Genomic DNA, 23,034 nt, shown 5'->3' on the forward strand with positions numbered 1-23,034 from the left:
CAACATTGCCAGTGGTTACCGCGCTTGCAGTTTCCTTTAAGTCACTTCAGGATTGATGGTGTGATACAACGCATGTCAGTTGCTTTCATCTTTGACTTCTAGAGAGAATCAGCTGCTGTAATCAAGAATGCATAGTCCAGGAATGCTCGGCTGCCATTATAGCAAGAATGCACTTTCCAGGGAGGTCATTCAATATTGCATAGGGGAAGGTCATGCTCCAGAGGTGGCTTATGCAAGCCTTTCTGAAATCTCTATCTTGATCAACAACTGATACTATGAATATTAGCATATAATGATAAAAGTGACTCAATTATCATGATTAATGTAGGAAATGAGCTCTCAGCAAAATTAAAGGTGTTCAATATATGTGGATTAGCTGAAGTAATTTAGAGACTCTCTCCACCTTTAATTAACTATGTAGAAGTACCCTACCGTTCTCCTTGTGGTTAACTTCATCCCCAGATCTTCCAGAATTACGGTGTTGTGTTGCACTAAGTCCTGGAATTGGTTTTCATTTCTGATTACAGGCCGCTGATGAAAAGCAGAGGATTGTGACTCTGGAATGTATGTGTCTGTCTTATAAAGGTGTGATCAGAGCACCTGAAAGGACAGAGAGCTGGAACTTTTCTGTCACCAGGACAGGTGTATGAACGGCTTTGTGCCTGCTTTGCTCATAGACATTTGTTCAGTAAAAAGCTGTATGCGTGGCAGAATTTGACCGGAGGCTTTGTTCATCACAACCTCACAGAGATTGTGGGGGCATATCAAATTGAGAGGGTTTAAGTGGACCACCGGGGTAAAATACCCCACAACAGCAAGTTTCATGTGAACTTAGTGATCTTTGGATTTAGCAACAAAAAAGGATGAGTGATGTGGTAAAAGGAGTTTCAGAGTTGTGGGGAGTTGAAAGCAAATCTAAGAAGGTGGCAACAGAAAACTAGTTATCTTGCAGGAGGTATAATGCAAGGAGTAGGTTTGTCCATCCTGGGTGTTCACTCTATTGCCTAGATAAAGAGCTGCCTGGAACACAGGGCTTCCTCCTACCTTTCTCCCAGTGGGAGAGGCTGCGTCCAAACTCAGCTTATCATAGAAGTAGCAATTCTCTACCCCAGACAGGGTAAGTCCCACATGCCCTCAAGGACCCCAGGTGCTGAGCAGCTGACATTCCCACACAACTCCTATTAATAGCCTAGCATCGAAATCTACATTTTCTGGTGCCAACAGTTTCTTTCTAAACTGACAAAGTATTTACTCCTATGTGATAAAGATCAAGGCAGGCCGAAACACACCTTCAACTGGTATTATGGGACAATGAGAGATCTATGCTTTCTCTTCCTGAAAACAATGCAAAATTTTGCTTTCAAAATAAAAGCTATACTTCACCCCAGACCATGTTGTAGAATAGTCCCAGAAAGCTGATGCTGAATGGGTGACAATGGGGAATGTTGAGGAAAATGTGTGTGAGAGTGTTATGAGCAGCATAAGATGAAACTTGAGTCAAAAGAGCTTTTATAGTTGAGAGTAGTTTGTTACTTGTTTTATAGAATAATATAGACATGAAAATATCTGCATGCTAATGGGAGGTGACAGAGAGAGTGGAAGATGTTGAAGATCATAAGAGGTAGAGCATAATCAACAGAGCAAAATCCCTAGAAAGACAGAAGGCACACTAACCGGGGCACAAGGTGGAGGATTCTCAGGAGTCATGTGGACAGACCTCCTACTGCATCAAGAGGTGAGACCAGCTACCGACACTGGTGCTTTGTAAGACTTCTTTATCTTCAATTCTCATACATTCTCAGACAATTTCTAGTGTTCTCTCTATTTGGGCCAGATCAGGCCATGTAATTCCCCCAGACCTAATTTTTGTGGTCAAGGAAAATGCCCCTCACAGTTTAACCTAGGCTTGATTTCCATATCTATCCCTAAAGCAATCCTGGTCTGGCAAGGGAAATGAAAGCACACTTGCATTAGTTAGGGCAACATTAGCTGCTATAACAAACACAGTTCACAACCAAATAGACATTCATTTCTAGGTACCAAAGAGTCCAAAATGAGTCCTCCATATTGTTGGGTTTCTTTCCTCTGAGTAATGATTTAAGGATTGTAGCACTTTTTATCTTGTGGCTCCAATATCTTCAAGAGATGGCTTGTAAGGTTGCCTTGCACATATGAATCAAACTGGTGGAAAGAGAAAGAAAAATCAAAAACTGTAACAAGAGACAAAAAAGGTCATTATGTAAAGATATACAGATTAATTCATCAAAAGGATACAATTATCATTATATATGCACCAAACATCAGAACACCTAAATATATTAAGCAAATATAACAGATCTGAAGGGAGAAATAGACAAAAATACAATAATAGTAGGGGACTTCAATACCCCACTTTCAACAACGGATAGATCTTCCAGACAATAAATCAAGAGAGACATTAAACTTGAACTATGCTTTACACCAAATGGACTTAGAAGTGGTTCAACATAGGCAAATCAATAAATGTGATACACCATATTAACAGAATGAAAGACTAAAATTAATGATCATCCCAATAGATGCAGAAAAAAACATTTGACAAAATTCAACATCCTTTCATGATAAAAATTTCTAATGAATTGGGTGTAGAAGGAACATACATCAAAATAATAAAGGTCGTATATAATGAGCCTACACTAACATCATACTCAATGGCGAAAGGTGGAAAGTTTTACTACTAAGATCGGGAACATGACAAGGGTGCCCACTCTCACCACCTTTATTCAACATACTACTGGATGTCCTAGCCAGAGAAATTAGGCAAGATAAAGAAATAAAAGTCATCCAAATCAGAAAGGGAGGATTAAAATTGTCTCTGTTTGCAGATGATATGATCTTATATATAGAAAAATTCCATATACAATCACCAAAAAAATAATAAAATACTTGGGAATAAATTTAACCAAGAGGTGAAAGATCTATAAACTGGAAACTATGAGACATTAATGAAAGAAATTGAAAAAGACACAAATGAATGGAAAGACACCCCATGTTTAAGGATTAGAAGAATTAATATTGTTAAAATGCCTGTACTACCCAAAGCCATTTATAGATTCAATGCAATCCCTACCAAGATTCCAATGGTATTGTTTACAGAAGTAGAAAAAAGAATCCTAAAATTTATATGGAACCACAAAATACCCCAAATAACCAAAGCAATCCCGAGAAAGAGCAAAGTGGGAAGCATCACACTTCCTGATTTCTAGCTATATTCTAAAGCTATAGTAATCAAAACAGTATGGTACTAGCATAAAAACAGATACATAGACTATTGGAACAGAATTGAGACCCCAGAAATTAACCCACATATATCTGATCAACTAATATTTGACAAGGAAGACAAGAATACTCAATAGAGAAAAGACTATTCAATAAATGGTGCTGGGAAAATTGGATATTCCATGTAAAAGAATGAAACTAGATCCCTATCTTACACCACTCACAAAAATTAACTCAAAATGGATTAAAGACGTAAATGTAAGACCAAAAACTATAAAACTCCTAGAAGAAAACCTAGGAAGAAAGCTCCTTGGCATGGGTCTTAGAAATGATTTTTAAAAATATTTTTATACCTTAGAATAAGAGATAGTTGTTAATTCTGAGTTGAATAGGCTATTGCAGTAAATAGCTAAATTATTAAATCATGGATTCTTTTATGGATTTCCCTATCTTTCATGTGGAGGACATGAACAATTTAAACATGTAGCCTCAGTGAGAAGACACTTGGACTTGAACCTCAGTGTCATAGACGGGAGATATTTGAAAATGAGAAATAAAAAAACAGCCATAATCATCGTCATCATCATCATCATCATCATTATTATTAATAGGAAAGAATATTCCTGACTACTTTTAGCCTTGAAGAAAATATTCCTTCTTCCTAACCCTAAAAAGCCTGTAGAACTCCTATTACCACAAGCCATTGACACAGCACTTTTCAAAAGGTTTCTAAAAAATGCAATCTAATTCATAAAATTTACATCTACCATAAACTTGTGTTACACAGACTTTTACAAATTGAATTCTGGAATTATATAGCTAGAACAATATAAAAAGCAGCAAAGTGTTACTTTTGAGCAATTGCAAACATAAGTGTTGATGATTACAATGAGCACATCAGCCTTGATGTCAAGAATCAACCAACCCACTATGTGTAGACTGGCAAAATGTAGATGGCAATTGCTGGTGACCCAGAATTGAGAAAATAAAAGAGAAACAGAGCATGAATGAACAAGAAAAGACTTTAGCAGCATCTGGTTAAAGGTTTGAAAATATTCCATGAATAGAAATTCATAGTTTCCATGAGACCCAACTTTTATTTATCCTAAACATTTATCATAGCATGTATTTATATTTCCTTCTGTCTCTATCAAAATTAGCTGAACAATATAGCCTTACTAATTTGACTCCTAGAATTGCTGAAAAATTGTTATATATATTGTATTTTTTAATGTTCAATTATATTTTTAATACAAATTCTCACATAATAAATTCTTTCTAATATTTAATATTGGTTTTCCTTTTCTGAGGAATTGAAACTTTTTTTCAGATAATGCCAGGTTCCTGGCATTATGTAGAACTCCACCCTGAGTTCTACAAAATGTGCAGAATCAAATTTAATATATGGCAGTGTATTTTTTTTCTACAAATACATTTTTGTCTTTTTCAATATTTTGTGTTTCCCCCTTTCTATTTTCAAAGGGGTTAATTTCCTCATTCTATTTTTTTATGTAAGCAACAAACAAATAAACTTCTGCTAAGGTTAACTAGTAATTTGTTTGTACGCATTTAATTTATTATTGTTCAGTTTTTAAAAATAAATCTCTTTGTTTTTCTTCTGAAACCCTCCATTCAATCTTTCCCATTTCAGTTAATGGGAATTCCATCCTACTAGTTACTTAAGTCAATAACCTTGCAGTTAGCTTTGACTTTTCCTTATCTCGTACTTTCTACAAAATCCAACAAATCTCGTCAGTTGTACCTTCAAAATATATCCAGTATCAAAATATACTCAGAATCTAAACATACCCTCCTTTACCACTCATCACCAACCCACCATCCTCTCCTTGGAACACACAAAAGTCTCCTAAATGGTCTCTCTGTTTCAAACTCTTGGCCTCTATAGTCTATTAACAATAGGGTCTATTCTCAACATGAAAATCACAGTGATCCTGTTAAAAACTCTGATCATATTCCTCCTCTGCTCAAAACCCTTCAATGGCTTCCCATCTCAGTAAAAGTGAATGTCAGTATGCTTACAACAAATGGATTACAAGACCCTACAATGTCTGGCCCTCTTTTAAGCTCTCTGACTTCACCAACCATTCTCATGTTGCCATTCTGCCTCTAGGCTCACTGGATTCCTTGCTGCTCCTTGAACAAGGTATATCTGTTATATTTCCTTATCTTTTTGAGAAATGGACATACAATTGTCCAAAGTGGTTGTACAATTTTAACCTCTCATCAGCAGTATTTAAAGGTTTCAGTACCTTCACATCCTCACCCACATTTAGTATACCAGTCTTTTAAATTTCAGCCATTCTAATAGGTATGAACTAGTATATCATTGTGGTTTAATTTGGCTTTCCCTAATGATTAATGATGTCAGTCATCTTTTTTTATTTGCTTCACTGGTATCTATATATCATCTTTGGTGAAGTTTCTGTTCAAATATTTTGTCCACTTTTAATTGGTTGCTTTTTGTGTTTTAAAAGCTCTTCATATATTAGAGATACATGCTTTTTATCAGATATATGATTTGCAAATACTTTCTAGTCATTTGTGAAAACAGACAGTCTTACTTTGTTCCAATCTGGATGGCTTTTATTTATTTTTTTCTTTCCTAATTGCACTTGCTGAGAGTCTTTGAGAGAAATGGATATTAGATTTTTTTCTGAGTCAATATGATAACTGTCCTTCATTGATGTTAATTGTCTTGAAAAACACTGGATTTTTTTTTTTCCTTGTTATTTGTTTGCTTTTTCAGGCAGGAGGGAAAGTCTGGTCCTTGTTACTCCATCTTTCCTAGAAGGATACGTCTTGTCTAATCTTTTTAATAACCTAAAAATTTCTGTGTCAGTTTTCTGCACAAAACCCTCTAATAACTTGCCATTGGTCTCAGAGTAAATTTCAAACACCTCATCACAGCCTACAAGGCCCTGAATGGATAGTACATACCTACTTCTTCAACTTTATCTCTGCCTACCTTCTAGATCATTCTTTCTGGTCATTTTGTCTTCTTTCTGTCTCTGGGAGACACCAAAGCCTTTAAAGTGTTAATAGTTTTCGAATTTGTTCCCTCTGCCTGGAGTCTAGCTCTAAATTCTTTGTATGACCCCTAACTCTAATCCTTCAGGTTTAGCTCAAATGCCATCTCCTTTTAAGTGGCTCTTCTGAGTCACTATATCACATTACTCTGTATTTCTTTTTCCTAATATTATTTATCAGTATTCGAAGCTAACTTTTTTATTTGATTTATTAATTTTTGGTAAATTTCCTATGGAATTTAAACCTTAAGGGCGGGGGTCTTGTCCTGTGCACATCTATAAGCCTAGCCCCAAAACCGTGCAGAGCACCTGCAAGAAGGTGAACAAATATTTATTAAATACATAACACAGAACCAATTTTTTTTGGGGGGACAATTGGCCCTAAGCTAACATCTGTTGACAATCTTCCTCCTTTTTTCCTTTTTTCTCCCCAAAACCCCAGTAGATAGTTCTATGTCATAGTTGTACATCCTTCTAGGTTGCTGTATGTGGGACACTGCCTCAGCATGGCTTGATAAGCAGTGCGTAGGTCCGCACCCAGGATCCGAACCTGTGAACCCCGGGCCACCGAAGTGGAGCACAGACCTTAACTGCTACACCACCGGGTTGGCCCCATGAACCAATATTTTTAATTAGAGTCCTGAAGCTGATTACTTCCATATTTTACCATCACTCTAGTGAGAAACTTAATTATTCTATTATTTCATATATTATTTGTAAATAGTCTGCCTCTCTGAAAGTCTGTAGACTGTAGCTCTTCTGAGAAGATACGTATATTTATTCTTTCATCAGTTTCTTAATATTCATTCAATATTATGTCATATTTATTGTCTTAGAGAGAACACAGTCACTGGGGCCAGACACCTTCCCCATTTCCTAGATGTGTATTCTTTGCGTAAGTTAGTTGACATTTTGGCACCCCATTTTCCAATTTATTACAGAGGAGTAATAATACATCACCTACCAGAGTTGTCGTAAAATTAATTGAGATTTTATACATAAGAGACCTAGCACATAAGGGTGTAGAATTTGTTCTTAATTTGTCTTTTATTTTAATCTAATTTACAGATTTTATTTGTTTTATCTTAGGGCTGGTGTGATTATTCAGACAGGTTTAGCTTAGTCTTTGCATAGCAAAGCAAATAGGAACAACAAACTAAAGTATAGAAAAGAGTTGTGGAGAGAACGGAGAGAAGAGCAGCTATAATAGGCAAAACTGTCACTATTAATTCAATAATTTGGCATGAGATATGAGTGTAGAAAATTGTGTTTGTGTTCATAAAGCTTGTGTGATAATAATTATAAACACAAAGAATATCTGAGTTTAGACGAAGATACTTGATTCATGAAGATTAGTACTCAAATGATGCCAGCAAGAAAATATTCATTCAATATGAAAAGAGGAACTATGAATTGACTGTAGAACTAAGTGTAAATAGAAATCTATACCTATTTCCCCCAGAGTTAGGACACAGAATTGCATTCTAGGCTATAAACAGAGCAAGCCACCACTTCAAACTCTTAGCATCTACAGTGCCTCGCTCCTATGTTTTTTTAAAGCTGATTCTGGTTGGGGATTATTGACTTTTACTACAAGAACAGCCGTAATAACAAGTTAATGTGATATTTTCCATGACACTCCAGGCCTTTGCACATCTCTTAGACATTTAATTACATATTACCAATAAGCGATGCATGTTCTGGAGTTACCTGGACAAATCTGGAAGAAAAAAGAGACTAATGTGCTCCGTCCCTACAGTGAAATGCTGGGAGCTCTTTTTTTTTTTTTTTTAATTTATTTTTTATTTTTATTGAGCAAGACTGGCCCTGAGCTAACATCTGTTGCCAATCCTCCTCTTTTTCCTTTTTCTCCCCAAAGCCCCAGTACATTGTTGTATATCCTAGTTGTAGGTCCTTCTAGTTCCTCTATGCAGGATGCCACCTCAGCATGGCTTGATGAGTGGTGGGCAGGTCTATGCCCAGGATCCAAACTAGCAAACCCTGGGCCATCAAAGCAGAACACAGGAACTTAACTGCTGGTCCCCAATAATGTCTTTTTCATAGAATCACCTTTACTGAATTTATATGAAGTATTCAATTGACATTTCATAATTCCAAACCCAAATACTTGTATGGAAGATTAATTTATTATTCATTAATTTATTTATTTGTTTTGTGAGGAAGATTAGCCCTGAGCTAACATCCGTTGCCAAACCTCCTCTTTTTGCTGAGGAAACATCCATGCCCATCTTCCTCTACTTTATATGAGATGCCACCACACTACGGCTTGATAAGCAGTGCATGGGTCCACGAAGGAGATCCGAACCTGTGAACTCCCGGCCACCGAAGCGGAGTGTGTGAACTTAACCTCTATGCCACTGGGCCAGATGGTATTATTAATTTATATTTTTAAATGATATCTAAGTTACTTTATCGAGACTTTGGATGAAAGGCCATAGTGCTTGGTATGATGCCTCACACATAAAAAATATGCATTGAATGAACCAAGATAAACAAGTGCAATCAGGTACATAGGAGGCTTCATTTAATGCAGAGGGCTTATTCTAAAATGTAATTCATGTCATGATTTATTTATTGCTTTTGGTGATTTTTTTTTTTTTTTGTAGATAGTATATGCCTTATCTTTATTTATTTATTTATTTATTTATTTATTTTTATAATTTTATTTATTTCTTTCTTTTTCCCCCCAAAGCCCCAGTAGATAGTTGTAGGTCATAGCTGCACATCCTTCTAGTTGCTGTATGTGGGACACAGCCTCAGCATGGCAGGAGAAGCGGTGCATCGGTGCACGCCCAGGATCCGAACCCGGGCCGCCAGCAGCGGAGCGCGTGCATTTAACTGCTAAGCCAAGGGGCCGGCCCTGCCTTATCTTTATTTATGCTTTTCCCTTAAATTTTTCTATTTCATTTTAACTAGTACCTGTCAATCAAATAGTGTTTTCTAGACACACAAGAACAATTTGTATTTTAAAAGAAAGCTATAGATAATATATTTCAAAATAAAAAATAAGCATTTAATAATTCAAATGACCACAATCTCATTTATTATCCATGTTTGCATTTTTGTGTGTGTGTGTGAGGAAGATTAGCCCTGAGCTAACACCTGTACATCTGTTGCCAATCCTCCTCTTTTTTGCTGAGGAAGATTGGCCCTGGGCTAACATCTGTGCCCACCTTCCTCTGCTTTATATGGGACGCCACCACAGCATGGCTTAACAAGTGGTGTGTAGGTCTGTGCCTGGGATCCGGGCCTGTGAACCCCAGGCTGAGCAAACTTAACTAATACACTACTGGGGTGGCCCCCATGTTTGTATTTTTATTTATAGCTTTTCTGTTTATCAAAGTATCAAACCTATAAATATTTAGAAGGTAAGACTCTCCTGACTATAGATAAGATAAATGTTCCCTGCATCATTCACTCACTCACTAGGAATTAATATTAAAAATCAATATTAACTTAAATTATATATATATATTCTCTTTTGGAATTAAATAGCATTTTTACTACTTTTATATTTTATTTGCTGTTTTCTATATAAATAAAAACTTTCCCAGTTGGAGCAGATGAAGCTCTTTAAGTACTTAAGGGAAAGGATGTTTAGCATATTGCTAGGAGACCACATTCACATCCTCCATAATAACAGCAGTAATTACGTGCTTCCTGGTGCAGGGTAGCAGAAACACTGCCAGTTATGTCTCAGCAAGCCACAGAATTAACTCATACAATCTTGATTATCTATTTCAAGCAGCTCATCTGCCAAGCTGACCTATACTGTAATCAGACTAAATTGTATACTTTTGCTACATTTGCATTTTATTTCCAATTTTCATACACACACTTATTCATTCTCTGAAATAGCCTTGCTGTAAGTAACACTCAGTAAATGAATGTTCTCCCTTCAATTTCCAGTTCAATAAAAAAAGCATAAAATTTCTGAAAATTAAAACCCTCAGTGTATTTAATATATTTCATGTTTTTTAGATTTCGGTGAAATATCATATCTTCATAATATACTTCCTAGAGTACAGACAGAGTCATCTAAACTATTCCCTTAGCATTTACATTGTTTCATGGAACTAGTACATTTTTCCCAATTGAGGTCAAGTCCTCAAATTCTTTTTAATAGTACATTTAATGTTAGAAAGTACTCCATTTAGAATTTTGAGGCATTAAATGTCCTTTCAACACATGGGTAAAGCTGTTGTCTTGGATGCATAGCATTCTCATTTTACTTCATGAAAATATTCAAACCCTCTTTATCTGACTGCTTTTATTTGTAAAATGAACATAACATTTCCCTTTCAGGGTTGTTAAAGGTGATAATTTGATAAACGTATGTGAAGCACTTAGCACAGTGTCTAGCAATATGTAGTTCATCAATAAACGGCCATTACTACAATCCTTTTTTTTTTTTCTGTTAAGGAACATAATATATATTTTATCTCTCCAACTCTTATCAGCCAGTGGATTTAAAATAAAATCTTGTCCTTTGAAAGTTTGTGTGTGTGAGTATGTCTGTGTGAAAATTACGTGTATGTGTGGAATTTCGTAATAAAAGTTTACTGCTTATTCATGGCCCTGTATGTCCTATAACTGACATGGTGTTGAGTTTTTAAGCATATCCTTTAAAATTTGTAAGGTTTTAGAGCAGCTCTGGCTTTCGTGCTTGAAATAAGCCTCCTCACTGTGGCTGACTTGAATCACCCTAAACAGCATAGGAGGCTCTCCCACCAGGGACGCTAATAGAACGGCAGACATGTTTCTTTTGATCCCTGTGATCAGGTCCTTTGAGGTGAAATGCCCTAAATAAATAATATGGCTGCACCGGAGATTGTGTTTTTACCCTCAACGTGTTGTTGCAGAGGCTGCTTGTTGCCTACCTCAGTATTTGTTCTTCTTTCTGGTGTGAGAATACCTGGTTTTTAGCTTTAACTGAAAATCCTAGCTTTCTTTCAAGTTAGGGTGGCCTGGTTACTAAGTTCTTGCCGTTGGCGTGTTAATGAATGTGGTATGTACAGCTTCTAGGAGATCTCACAAAAGATCTTTTCACCGTTCCCCCTCTTCTTACTCCCTCTCACCTGGAAGGAAGAACTGAGGAATGGAGCTTCCTCTACCGCCTTGGACTTTGGACCATTATGCTTCGGAGATCAGAACAGAGAGGAAAGAAGCAAAAAAACAAAGAAGACTACCAAATTCCTGGGTCTTGTAGAACTACCATATACTCTTAGTTTACTTCCACCTTGACTTCTCTTTTGTCACTCAAAAACAAGCTTTCTTCTTGCTTGAGCACCCCTACGCTGAGTTTTCCACAGCATGGAGGCAAACTTGACATACTTTTTATTACAAAGTATCTTTGTTTTTCTGTAACTTGTTTTCCCCAGGGAATTCCAGTGACTTTTTCATTTCAATTCCATGGTATTCATTTTACTATTGGATGGGCAAGTTCTAAAACTTGTTTCTACTACAAATTTTTCATAAGAGGATACAACTTACTTTTTTGGTAAGTTGTAAAATAAACAATATTTTAACTCAGTGTTGAAAAACTTCAAGGCATCCCTTCCTACCAGAATCTGATTATTGATACATCACTACTGATAATTAATGGTAGAAAATTAAATTTTACTCTTGCCATATTCTCTACAAAACAGTGAGTTGTTTATCTTATGTTATTGATATACTCATTGATAGTTTTCAAAAATATTTTAAACATTACTACTTGGTTGCATTTGTTGGATAGCAGAAATATAGAACTTTAGATTACTTGGTATGGTTTCAAACATAGAAAAAGACAAAGGAATAACACATACTTTAATTTTTTCATTCCCTGTTATTTTTATTTAATTATTTTATAGTGTAGCTATGGATAGGATTAACATCAGATTAAAAATTGCAAAAGAGGGGCTAGCCCAGTGGTGTAGTGGTTAAGTTTGTGCGCTCTGCTTTGGTGGCCTGGGGTTCGCGGGTTTGGATCCTGGGCGCAGACTTATGCACCGCTTATCGAGCCGTGCTGTGGCAGGCATCCCACATATAAAGTAGAGGAAGGTGAGTATGGATGTTGGCCCAGGGCCGATCTTCCTCAGCAAAAAGAGGAGGATTGGCAATAGATGTTAGCTTAGGGCTAATCCTCCTCACAAAAAAAAAAAAGAAAAGAAAAACCTACAAAAGAAGAAACCAAAGCCGTAGAAATCTAAACTATTCAAAATGAAACACAGAGACAAAAAGACTGAAAGAAATTGAACTTAACAATAGTGAGCTGTGAGAAAAATTAAAGTAGGTAAATCTATGTATGATTGGAGTCCCCAAAGGAGAAGAGAGAAAGCAGGGACAAAAATTTGAAGAAATAATGGCCATAATTTTCCAAATTTGATGAAAAATTTAAAATTACATTTATGAAGCTTAAGAAACATGACAAAAAAAATACATTAAGACACATCATAATCAGACTTAGAAGCACTGATAAAGAAGACATCTTAAAAGAAGCCGGAGGAAAAAAGCACATTACATGTGGAAGAAAAAAGGGTGAGAATGACAGCATACACTTTATCAGAAACAGTGCAACCAAAAATAAATTGGAGTGGCATGTGAAAAGCCCCAGAAAAACAAACAAAGAAACAAAATCAGTTAACATAGTACACTGTAGCAAGTGTGAAAACCATATCTCTCTTAAAGAATTGAACTTGTAATTAAAAATACCTTAAGAAAAAAACACTCCAGAACCAGATGACTTTAATAGTAGTATTTTGATAGGCTGTTTCTAAAATTCATTGGTAAATGAAACTCACTAGAATAGTGAGGGAATAGTGAGGACATTTTACAAATTTGCAGTAACTCCAAACTGAAAACAACTCAAGTATCCATCATCTGGTGAACAGATAAACAAATTGTGGTATACACATGAAATGGAATACTACTCAGTGATATAAAGGAACAAACTATTGATATGAACAACAACATAGGTGAATCTCAAAATAATCATGCTGAAGAAGAAAAAGATAGGCACAGAATAATTTAATTTATATGAACTTCTAGAAAATTCAAACTAATGTATAGTGACAGAAAACAGCTGAATCATTTCCTGGGTCAGATGTGGGAAAGTGGAAGACAGGGATTCTAAAGGGGCATGAGTCACTTTTTTGGTTGATGAATCTGTTCACTATCTTGATTTCAAGGATGATTTCATGAGTACCTGCGGATCAAGTTGCACACTTTAAATATGTATCATATGTCAATCATAGCTCAATTTACTGCGAAAAGTAGTTATTCATTAGTGCATCCCTCTATTCCAGTAACATTGATGATCATATGATGACATTCATTACATAAAAATGAATACACTATTTGTGAAAAATATCTAATGTTTTACCTCCATCTAAAATTGTTCCTCTTCTGCATTTTTTAGGCTTTGAGTGAGTACTAGTTATTCTTTTAACTTAGGACTATTACCCTCTCATGACAACAGCAATTAATTCTCTGCTATTTCTCCAATCCTTTTATATTTTATAGGGAGGGGGAAAGGCAACAATATAAGCTCTGTTATTCTGTCATTTTTCCAGATGTTTAATACTCTGATCAGTGTTTTCACTATATTGAAAAAAGAAAATTCTGAGAATCCAGCAGTACACAAAACCTGTGTGAAACCCAAGCTCTAATGTTCATGTAAAGCTATCACGGAGAGACCACGGCCACTTTCAGACCTGTATTGTGGAGGTACCCACATGCGTCCTGTCAGGTAAAAATTCCATATTATGCATAAGAGTTACTGGCTAAGAGAAAGCCATCTGCTAGCAAGGCAGTTTGTACTGATTATCTCATGTAATCCTTATGGCAATACTATGAAATAGGAATTCTTTTTCCTAATTTATAGATTATAACATTTAATTAACTTGCCAGGTTTGAAACCACTTACCTGCATCATACAGCCTTTAAGGAAAAAAAAAAAAATCTCTCTGTGGAAGAAACAAGGCTAGGAAGTTGGTAAGGGAGATTTTAGTAGAATTATGCCTCCAATAGTCACTTGGAACATGGACTAAAATCATGGGAAATGCCAAAACTGTGGACTAACTGTGTAGCCTGTGGAAGGTAACGCTACCTCTTTGGAACCCTGTTTCATCATTGAAAAGTGCAAGAACAGGCTAAAAGATCCCACATTTTCTTTTAGTTCTAGAATTACATGATTCTGTGAGTGAGGAACAAAGTGGACATTGGGCATGGTCGTGAAATACAATGAAACATAGACAGTCTATGTAGGGAAGATGTGCTGTCTCAGTCAAAGCAAAAACTTAAGCCTCCTGAATGAGTGAACTGACAAATGTTTGATCTCTGCTCTACAATGAGGACTCCATTAGAAGGCATTAATATCTCCTGGGGCTTGTCTTCTGTGAGTCAATGATCGTGCTGTAGGAGTTTTTCTTCAATCATATTACATGTTATTAAGTTATTCATTAAGGGATATAATTATTCACACAAAAATGGGTTCACTTTGTAGCAGCTTTTAAATGTACTTTATAGTATAATTTATTTTTAATTAGAGGTCATCTGCTATAACTCTGTTAATACATTAGCACTTTATGGATGGAAATTGGCTCTAAATTAGCAGTCTACAATCCTAGAATCCTCTTCACCATAATATAATCTACTGTAAATATATTTAACAAAAATTGAACATAGTTGTTGGGTAAAAAGAACATTTATATTCCTACTTCACAGACCATCATTTGTGAACAATTCATATTTTCTTTATAAAATAAAAAGATAAATTACTTTGTTTCTGTAATCTAAATATATAGTCAGAATTACACTACTATGGGCCGGCCCCGTGACTTAGTGGTTAAGTGTGCATGCTCCGCTACTGGCGGCCCGGGTTCTGATCCCTGGCTCGCACCGACGCACCGCTTCTCTGGCCATGCTGAGGCTGTGTCCCACATACAGCAACTAGTAGGATGTGCAACTGTGACATACAACTATCTACAGGGGCTTTGGGGAAAAAAAAAGCAGGAGGATTGGCAATAGATGTTAGCTCAGAGCCGGTCTTCCTCAGCAAAAAGAGGAGGATTAGCATGGATGTTAACTCAGGGCTATCTTCCTTACAAAAAAAAAAAAAATTACACTACTAATAAATATTTTTGCTACAATTTTGTTATAAAGAAGTTAATTAAAACTGATATTGAATTTAATTATGCACTTTTATTGCATTTAACTATAAGGGAGTTCTCTTGAAAAAATATTTAAATTTCATCATGAAATTTGAAAGGTTTTTAAAAAATTGTCAAAAAATCCTTTAATACTTTCCTGGGCAGCATGGCTCAGTGACTCACAGAGATTGAAATTTGGAATTCTAATCTCAGCTTTTAATTCACCTACTGGGTGATGCTGGGCAAGGCACTTAATCTCTCTGATCCCTCATCTGTAAAATTGGATTAGTGAGAACAAGACAGTAAAGACCTGTAAATAAATATAAGTAGCTATTAGAGAATGAATTCCAACCTTTACTCCATAAAAATCAAAAGATCGAATTGTTATTGTTTAGCATGAAACATCAACCCTAAAGCAAGTAGTTAATAGAAGTATTATGAGTCATGGATCCTTTGTGAGACTTGGAAACTCATTAATCTGATGCAAAGCTGATGAATTAAATGAAAAATTGCATTGATTAAAAACAGATCATAAAGATCAAGTTGAATTCAATATTAAGACAGAATATAAGTTCCCAAAACGTCAAGAACATTGCAATCCATAATCCATATCAGTGCTTATGCCGATTGCTATAGATATGATTTGATGCTTCTTGCAATTAGCTGGGTTGAGACAGGATAATTAAGTACATGTAATACATGGGGCCATTAGCAATATATGCCAACATTAGGGAAAAATGAATTTTAATACCTTTGCCTCCACAAAATAAGCTAATAAGGGAAAAATATCCATTACCTCATGACCACCGTTCCTGATGAGGGTTCCAGTGCAGGTATGGTGAGAGTCTGGGGGAAAGAGAGGTGTAGCCCAGGGTGCTTCTCAATAAAAAGGCGTGGAGCGTCCCCTGGTCATAACCTTCTTCCCATTCGTCGCAGGTTGTGTTGGTTGTGAAGAATCCAGAATCTGAATTAGGTACTTTTTAGCGAGTTTCAAAATATGAAAAAAATTGTCCCAGAAGAGAAAATGACTATGTTTTCTTAGTGGTTTAATTCATGACTTCTTATTTATTACTATTAGTATGTAGCATTATAATGTACTCATAAAACACAAGAAAACCACAGTATTTAGTTGTAAAAAGCTGACTACAAGCAGAATAGGAGGAGCAGTCCATCAGTGCCTTCTTCCTGTCTGTACTCTTTTCCAAAATTTTTCAGTAAGATATTGACCTATACCAGAAAAAACCTCTCTTCCCGTAACTAAACATGTCAGGATTTGCACTGGTGACAAATCCAACATTTTCTCAGTTTGCAAATGGTAAAATACCTAACTCTCCATATTTGCCTATTATTCCCTACAACACATGCCTTGATCTGCTCATTTTGTAAGGGATAGGTTTTAGCTACACTGTTGCTGGTTATGAGTTAACAAGTGAGAGAGACAGCATGCACGGATCAGTAAAATTCCATCACGATGTGAGCTTCTGGCATGAACATCCAAACAGAATTTCTCTATTGCCATCCTCAGCAATAGATATCGTGAAGCATGTCATCTCAAAGAGTATTTATATCCTCTTTATTAGATTTCCCTTTAATTCTAGACATTTAAGGGAATTCAAAATTATTAACCTAATTAAGAATGTCAGTTGAGATTATTTTTCCAATGAGTAAAAAATAAGAAACTACTTCTGCAATATAAAATCAACCAAAACAAAACATTATTTCATCTCAAATTCCATATAAGAAAGTTGTGAAGTACAATTTTTGATACAACAGATACGATTTTCTTTCTTGTATTGTGTTTTAGGTTATAAAAATATGTTCATACTACTCATATCTTTGTATCTTACATGTTTTGCTTTGTATTTATTAAACTTCTATGTATTTTCTTCCACAGATATTTTTACTTGATATTTAGAAAAGCACACTTTTGTCATTAATCAAAATGGTAGCTAAAAATATCATAAACATACAGCTTACTGATAAGTGAGTCTTAAAAAATTATCCTTCCCTGAAATTATAATCACCATATTGATATACTTCAGTTTTAAAATCACTTTAAAAATCTGAAATATCATAACTTCTCTGATACACTTGCTAAAGAAAAAAAATCAGCATAAACTTGGTTTCAGCAAAACTTAATTATTTTCTTGATATTAATTGCACATCTGTGTATTTTCTTTCAAAAGTAGCTTAAAACTCAACGTTTCTGTGGATAAGAAGTTAATGATAAAATTAGCCTAGTGAATTATTTAAAGCAAGCCATAAACCCAATAAACACTAAACTATATCTATTAGATGACGTAGAAAGAGATATGGGCTTTGGAGTAGCATAGAAGTGGGTTCAATCCTCAGCCCCTCCCTGACTCTTTATTTCCTTATTAGTAAAGTAGGACATAATGCTTAACCTTCAGGGTTTTTGTGAAAATTAGAGATAAAAATATAAATCATCTAGCCCAAAATTGGTCACGTAGAGGGAGCTGAATAGATAGTAACTCATGTTCTTACAATTAATACATAACTAGATGCTCATCTAATGAGTTGCTTAAGTTCTTTGGTGGGCTGCTAAGGCAGAGAGGAAGTGTACACAGGCAGGTGTGCACTTTCGATGCCTCTAGGGGGTCAAGACACAGGTAGTTAACTAAGAAGGTTCTGAGAGAACCTAGGACTGAAGCCCATTCTCAAGGGCAGCCTGGTTGTTGCTATTTTCCCACCATATGGAGAAAGTCTTCAATGAAAGAGAATGAAGCCACCGTGCAGAAAAAAGCAGATGCCTCTGTGTGTGTGCGTGTGTGTGTGTGTGTGTGTGTGTGTGTGAGAATGAAGGAGAAAAACGTCAATTATCCTGAGTGTTTGAGTCACTTTCAGATTTATTTCTGTACTTCTCACAGTTTAATAATTTTTCATCTCCAACAATCTGTGAGCCAACAAAAGCCTCAATTTTTAACCTAATTTCAGGAATTTGAGTTTGCACCACTTGCAAAGAAAAAAAATTAAATTTTTCCGTTTTGTCTACAACATACAAACTCAGAGAAAACCTACATTTAAAGTACTGACTCAGTTTTTACTAGGTGTCTGAGATAGGGAAGGTCACAATCTCTTGAAATCTCATGTTCTGCATCTATAAATTGGGAATAATTATATCTGCCTTACAGCACTGTGCGTTGTCAAAATTAGGCACTTTTATTGTCATGATTTCTACTAATAGTAACATTTACTCACTTTTCCTTAGTTACTCACATGCAAGTAGTCAGGAAACTATTGTTTTTATGTGGGGAAAAGACGGCAAATACTGACTTAAAAAAGCAAAACCCACTGAACTAACTCAAGGTTATGACTCAGGACCTCCTGGGTTCTAATTTTGTCTTCATTGTGTTATTGTGAGATCATAAGTAAGTACTTTGACCTTTCTGTTTTCTCATAAATGATGAAAGCCCGTTTTGATCTCTCCATTGATATTATAAAATGCATCATAAATGCTTAAAATAGTTTCTTTATATTTATTATTGCTCTTGCCTAAATGTAAACAACTGAGTTCAAGGATATTAAATTTATTTGCAATTATTTCCCCTTAAAATAATATAAAATGTTTCCTTCTGGTTTATCAGGGGGTTTTCTCCTTTAATATTCTTGATTTTTTTTTTTATTCCCCCCCCAAAGCCCCAGTAGATAGTCGCATGTCATAGCTGCACATCCTTCTAGCTGCTGTATGTGGGATGCGGCCTCAGCATGGCCGGAGAAGCAGTGCGTTGGTGCCCGCCCGGGATCCGAACCTGGGCCGCCAGCAGCGGAGCGCACGCACTTAACCGCCAAGCCATGGGGCCGGCCCTCTTGAGTTTTCTTATTGGAATGAATGAATATCTAAACTTCTCAGTAATTCAAGATGAAATTAGATTATTTTATAACACAGTATCACTTTTCCATGTAAACACACAAACCAAACTCTGGATTCATTTAGGTATTTCTATTGCCTCTCAAAATAAGTATAGAATATTTTCAGCCCTCCTTTCCTAATGTAATCCCGATAGTTGGTGGCTACCAGGTAATTAGTAGGAAGCTATTCTATGTAGGATATCAAAAAAGAAACACATATTTGACAGCTTGCATTTTCCAGTTCAGCTACTAATTAAAAAAAAAAAGAGAAAAAGAAAATCTCAGCATTTCTTTGAGAATAAATGTCACTTTGTAATATCTGTACAATGTGCAAGATAAATATAGTCATTCCTAGTACCAAAAATGAAATATAGGGTGACATATGCACTGTATAACCTCACCATCATCTTCTTACTTAAGGATTAAGATTTTATGATAATATGGCTATTCTGAGAACAGAATTTGGTGCAGGGAAAAGGTAGTGAATCATGATGCCAAGCCCTAGTGGTAACTTTGTAATTAGCAACTTCTAAAAGATAGGAGCTGTCACTTTACTTATTTGGACATGATTTTCCCGATCTTTAAACCAAGGAATTTGGGGGAAATTATTTTTAGTATCCCTTTAAGCAATACATTTTTAGAATCATAATTTTAGTTATATTGATTACATTATACAAGATGTACATGTTTCCAAATATCAAATAGAACAAAATATAGTTAGCACTTAACTTTCAGAGCATAATATAATCTTTCAAGAGTCAGAACTCCCCAGGGGGTTTAGCAGTTATTCTAAAGAGCATTCTGAAGATCACTGATCATAAGACTATGGAAAGGGACAAGCATGTATACAAAGGGTAAAGACCAAGGTAGAGTTCGCTTCTGAGAATTGAGAAAATGCAATTAATGAGGGAGGGGTTTAGAAGGCGGTTTCACTTTTATCTGGCATAGTTTAAATTTTAAGCTTTGCGGCGGCTACTGTAGTCTTCATTATACTGCTAGTTACCCGTTTTATGTGCCTGAAATATTCGATAATATTAGAAAAATAATTTAATAATAGTTATATTTGTTAGATATTAAGTTGGTAAGATATAAAACATATGTAAGTATAAATACATATACACATATATACTAATGACTAATAAAAACATACAATGGGAATTGTTTCATTTTAAAATATAAACAATATCTAAGGATGACACTAGAGTATGTACACCTATATGAAGAAAACAACACTGAGCCAAATGCATGAAATACAAAATATACCAATGAAGAGATGTGACTGAGATGAGAACATTCAATACTGTAAAGGTATCATTATCTGAAAATTGTTTTCCATATTCATACACTTATAACTCAAACCACAAGGGAATTTTATTAAACAAAAATTATTTAAAATTCACCTAATGATAAAACAAGAAAATCTGAAAAAATAGAAGCTGTGAACAGGTTTCCACTCTGTATACGGGTGTGAGATTAGCCAGACAGCATAACAGAATAGAATAGAAAACTCAGTAATAAATTCAAATATATCTAAAAATTTACTACTTACAAAATGGTACAAGGACAAACTTTTTATCTATTCAGAAAATGAAATAAAGTTTAATCCCCTATCTCCCAACATGCATGATATTAAATGCTAATGTGTAATAAACTAATAATTACCTCAGGAGTCTATTGATTATTAATTCTTCTTCTAACAATTTATGAGCAAAATACAGAAAGTTTTGTGGCATATTTATAGAAAATTAATGCTACTAATTGATAAATAATACAAAAATTAATTGAAGAATTACAAATCACTCAAATATGTGAAAAATTGTTCAACCACTCTAATTTTCACAAGCATGTTATATATGAGATCTTTTTCCTTACATCAAATAGAAAAGAATCAACATTGAATTTTTTATGGATGTAAATGAATTCTCTATTAGGTATTTACTGGTGGCAACTTAATCAATAAAGCATTGCTTAAGGAATGTTTTACTCAAAACTGTTTATATCCTAGAAATACAATCTTAGGAAATTTTCTTAAGGTAAATTCATATTTGTCACAAAGATTTACCGAAAAGGATAATGATCGTTGAATCATTATGAAATAAGACAAAAATTTACAAATGTGTACACTGAAGAAATACTTTTTCTCCCCCACACATCCCGTTTGTCTCCTTAAGAGGCTACTACTTATTTACTTTTTGTCTATCACTTAAGATATTATCTGCCGACCTATCTTACAGCATATTTTCTATTCTTACAAATAAGATCATATCATTTATACTGTATTGCAATTTTTACATATCACATACACAATCTAAATTTTGATTGTGTATTTACTTTACTTCAATAATCCTAATGATTTTATAAAATCTCACTGTTGATTTAACAACTCCCAATGGCATGCATTTTGAAGTTTCCAGTTTGATGATGTTATAAGCAATGCTTCAATTACTTTCTTGAGGATATACCTATATGAAATGTTTTCAAACACTTATTATATATTATACTTCAGAGTGCATACGAAAAATCACAATTGATAATTTTGAATTATTAGCCACTTGTAGTGTTTTTCCCATTTCCATTCTTGAACTCACCTTGAAAATAATGTCATTATTACTTAGTAAATGGAATAATATTTTGTTTACAGTAAGATAAAAACTTAATTTTAATAAGGTTACCTTAAAGACTAATGGATGAGAAAAAAATTTTCCTTAAATTATTATTATATCATCGAATCCACATTCTAAATATGAATATAAGCAAATCATTCACAAGCTTTTTAAGTCAATTACTATTAGTTATGTATTATATATAGCATACCTCACAATCAAACAAAACACTCTAATATACTGTGACATGTCCCAGCACAAATGTACAAATTCCAGAACAAATACTTGAACCGGAATACAGGTATACTAATTCCTAGGCCAGAGTTTACACTGCATTATCTCCTCAATGCTTTTCTTCCTGTACTCATCAAGGTTTCTTGCATTGGAGAGCAGTGTCCAGATTCCCCTGCAGGTGAAATCTGTAAGTAGATATCCAGGACAGTGGCGCTCGGTTGTAGCTCTTGGGCCAACAGTATCAGCATCACCTGGGCACTTGGTAGAAATGTAAATGTTTGGGCCCCAGTCCAGACCTACTGAATCTGAACTCTGGGGGTGGGGTCCAGCAATCTGCTTCTGAACAAATCCTCCAGGTGATTCTGATGCACACTTTCGTTTGAGAGCCAATGGGTATCAAGGCATTGTTGGCCAAAAAACCTCCAGATCTGGCAAAAAGTGCTTGTGAATGCTCAGCTGCTAGGTCAACCTCCAGACCTCAGTATCCTCACAAATAGGAAGGACATGGCTTCCACCACAGCAGCAAGGAGAACCTCACCAACCTCCGGTCAGGAATGACCACAGACAAAAATAGAGAAGGAAGATATCTCTCTCAGGATTAAAACAAACAAAAAAAACAAAAAACAAAAAATAAAATAAAACAACAAATGAGTCAGCCAAATCGACTGACAAGGAATGCACTCCGTTGCTAGAAAAGTGAGTCAACAAGAACTTCACATGTTTATTGACACCTTTCCCCTAAATCCAACAATTTTGAGAGACAATATTTTGAAGCAATATAATAAACTAAGTGGTTTTTTAGAAATTTTTTCTTAAGTTACAAAAATGAGTTTCCTTGATTTGTAAAGTCCTATAAAACGAATAGTATTG

The 23,034-nt window shown here is 35.1% G+C and overlaps 1 long non-coding RNA gene across 2 annotated transcripts in view; it reads right to left on the minus strand.

The window, feature by feature from the left end:
- Positions 1–1,512: 1,512 nt before the first annotated feature.
- LOC131412023 (uncharacterized) overlaps positions 1,513–23,034 on the minus strand; it is a 77,126-nt gene continuing 55,604 nt past the window's right edge. Inside the window, exons 5-6 of one of the 2 annotated variants that reach the window (XR_009221690.1) lie at positions 16,254–16,433; positions 1,513–2,181 (exon numbers count right to left, since the gene is read on the minus strand). This is a non-coding gene — a long non-coding RNA (uncharacterized LOC131412023). Of the gene's footprint in view, positions 2,182–13,266; positions 13,513–16,253; positions 16,434–23,034 lie in introns of those variants that run through there. The other variant, XR_009221691.1, reaches the window with a different exon arrangement.

The sequence above is a fragment of the Diceros bicornis genome, chromosome 2 (assembly GCF_020826845.1).
Source record: "Diceros bicornis minor isolate mBicDic1 chromosome 2, mDicBic1.mat.cur, whole genome shotgun sequence".
In the NCBI taxonomy this organism is placed as follows: Eukaryota; Metazoa; Chordata; class Mammalia; order Perissodactyla; family Rhinocerotidae; genus Diceros; species Diceros bicornis.